This window comes from Lottia gigantea, assembly GCF_000327385.1.
Source record: "Lottia gigantea unplaced genomic scaffold LOTGIsca_924, whole genome shotgun sequence".
NCBI classification, from domain to species: Eukaryota; Metazoa; Mollusca; class Gastropoda; family Lottiidae; genus Lottia; species Lottia gigantea.
In genome coordinates, this window is record NW_008711026.1 from 1 (window position 1) to 3,518 (window position 3,518).

The following is a 3,518-nucleotide window of genomic DNA, read 5'->3' on the forward strand; positions in this document are numbered from 1 at the left end:
ATAGATAAGTTCAGAAAACTTAACAGAAAAGACGAAAATTGATAGAGGTGTGCATGGAAATGAGAAAAAAATATACATACAGGCCATAGAAATCTCGGTTCATTTTCGCTCGACCAATTTAATAATATATATCAAAAAAAATATTTATCAAACTAAAAAAGGACCACAATTCACGAAAGCCTTCTTTTGCTCCAATTTTTACCTCTTAAAAATGTCCAAACTTAAAATCCTTTGTCTGAATGATTAAGATGCCTAAACAAAAGATTTAACATTACTTGAATTTGAATTTAAAACTTGTACCTAGCACATTTTTCGATTAAACAAAAGAAAATCATTCGCATTCGTTTTCTCAAATTACGTTATACTATCTAGCACATAAGGAAAATATTGATGAAGATGCCGAGACAAAAGAAATAAATAGTTCTCTTACCTGAATTTAAATCATTTTACCTTGCACACCTGTAATTAGCCGGTATAGAGCAGGCATCTCTGAACATCACTGAACATCACTGAGCATCACTTAACATCACCGTATAGATTCACACAGTGTTCCCATCTGAACACGTAAGAAAGAACAATAGAATAGAATGATGGCCAGTGTGACAGATAATTTTTAAACTGATCGGCAACACGCGGGTAGGAGATTTTCTAGCGACACGACGAATGATCGATATGAAAAAATCGATCACTCCATATCATCTTTCACATTATTACCTGTATCATTGAATTAAATGGAATTGCTAGCTCGAGCAAGATTGGCGTAGGGATACAATTATTTCTTGGTATCGGAGATGTGGTTTTTATTAATGAAATGAAGGATGACTTTAAAGAAGTAGTTCTTATTGGCTTAGCTAGTCACAGATCCATCTCCACAATGTCAAGATATTACGAACTTCGTCTAATACCTTGACTAAGTTCAATAGCCAGTTTTCTTGTATCACGGAATGCAGCAATTTGATTTGATTGTACGTCAGCGAATACAGCCAATCAGGGACCTTGACAGAAAGACTGTTAACATCATGGCTTAGAGTTTATAGACGTTTTGTCGAGGCCTCTGAATTGCTGTATTGGCTAGCGTACATCCAATCACATTACTGCATTTACTAACTTCTGTGACTCAAGAAATGTTCCTATTGCAGTCAAGGTAAAAGACGAAGTTCGTAATAGCCTGACATTGTGAAGATGTCCCAATAACAATTCAAATGAACCACCCCTTTCATCTAAGCAATAATGAAGGTTTTCATCCACTTGAAAAATAATGATGTTTACACGAAAAACAAGAAATGATGCCAAGCGTTACCGATTCCTTTGAATGGCCTGAAATTAAAACCAGCATCAAACAAAACCTTCTTCATCTCCTCTTTCAGATATTAATTAATTTTTTGACGGCTTGCTCATTACTTTTTTTAATTATATATAGCCACTTCTGTGAGTATATTGTAAACAAGTAAAGAAGTCGATCGACTCTTGTCCGGCGATTTAAAGGGATTGTAATGATAATATTTTGAAAACTTTCTATTTGTACCTTGATTATTTATGGCCTCTATTTGCATTATTCCATGTTTCCCTCAGATGTCTGTCGAAGTGGGTCAGGGTGATTGAGTCTACTGTATACACATGACGTCATCAACAGAAATTCAAATATTCAAGTCTGTTAAAATATCAGAAACTTTCAAACATAGATAATTAAGGAAACACTTGGATTTCGACGGTAAGCTGTGATCATTATTACTGATTAGATTGGTGGAACTATTCACGTTTCTGAGACCAAGGTATGATTTACTCCTGGAAATGCCGCTCCTGTCTCTTTAAGCTATTTCAGATTCATAGTCCTCATGAAAACAGCAAATTTTACAATAACTTACATGATTGTAAGTAACGAAGGTGAACTGACTGAACTAGAGAGAACAGTGTGATATATCCAAAACCTTCAACTTCACCCATAGATATAATATTTATTGCACATTGACAATTAAAGTAAGTCACACGAAACACATTTTCACAATATCAAGCTATTACGAATTTCTTACTTATACCTTGACTGTAATAGCCACCTGTCTTGTATCGCGGAAGTTTGTAAATGTAACGAATTGGTTGGATTGTAAGTTACCAAATACAGCCAATCATAGACCTGTTCTCATTATGTCATATTGTTTACAAACTTTCTGCCGAGGACTTTGGATGGCTGTATTCGCTAATGTTCGATATAACCAAAATAGCTTCATTTACAAACGTCCATGAAAAAGGACATATAGCTTTTGCAGTCAAGGTATCAGACGAAGTTCGTAATAGCTTTTTCACAGACTAACATGATTTCAGTTCATGCGCAATAAAATCATACAAAGGTACCAAAGGTAAATGTAACTCAATCCAATCTATTACAGTCAAGGTATAAGACGAAACGTATAATAGCTTGACATTGTGAAGATGCATGGAATATTGTTATATCTAGATAGACAATTGCACAATATTGATTCGGAAGACCTATATAAAATAACATGAATATTTCATTGAATTCTGCAAGACTGCCCCAGCATGAATTTCATTCCATTGACAAATTCTATCCATGCTGAACTATCAGTTTTATGTGTCCCAGATATCATTGACTTGGTGAATGCAGTCGTTTCAATAATTTAACAACAGTGGAAAAGATACTATACTAGTATTAACTATGAAGATGATATCTTATCTTATAAGCATACATCTTCACAATGTCAAGTTATTTCGAGCTACGCTTTATACCTTGACTTCAATAGCCACCGTTCTGGAATCACGGAAGTTTTAAGTGCATTGATTTGATTAGATTTATGGTAGCGTATACAATCAATCAGAGCCCTCGTCAGAAAGTTCGTTAACAATAAGCTATAATGTTAACAGTCTTTATGTCGAGATACTTTGTGATATATAGAAACAAATATATAGAAATAATGAGTAAAATTCCTTTTCTTAAGGAATTATGCGGTTTTCTTACATTCCTAGTACTTCTGAAGACTATTTATACATATTCAAGACTCAAATCAACCCCCCATAATGGCACACCTGTCCCTTTAGATAGACACTTAAAATAGTACATTCCTTTACATTTCTGTGTAGAACTTCCAAAAAATTTAATAAAGTACATCTGAAGGCATCTGTATGAAAAGGCATCTTAATGGAAAAACAATAGTCTGTTAATCGGTTAAAAATTGCCATTCCTCTCAGTCTGCAAAAAACCATCATTGTACCAAACTGTATACAACAATAAGAATTGGAAAACAATAGAATATAGTACAGTGACCTACTTATTTGATAAAGAGAATGCATACCAAGCAATTTGTCATCATCATTAATGGAAGTAGTGACGTCATTGATCAATCAGAAGTACGTATATTGTTTTAATCAATCAAAAACTATCGATCTCATTGATTTGAATTGATTGACCATTAATTCTATTTAAGATAGATAATAATATAAAAACCTATTAGATTCTCGGAAATAGTCACTTTGTTGTAGTCACTGCAATAGTACTACATGGATAC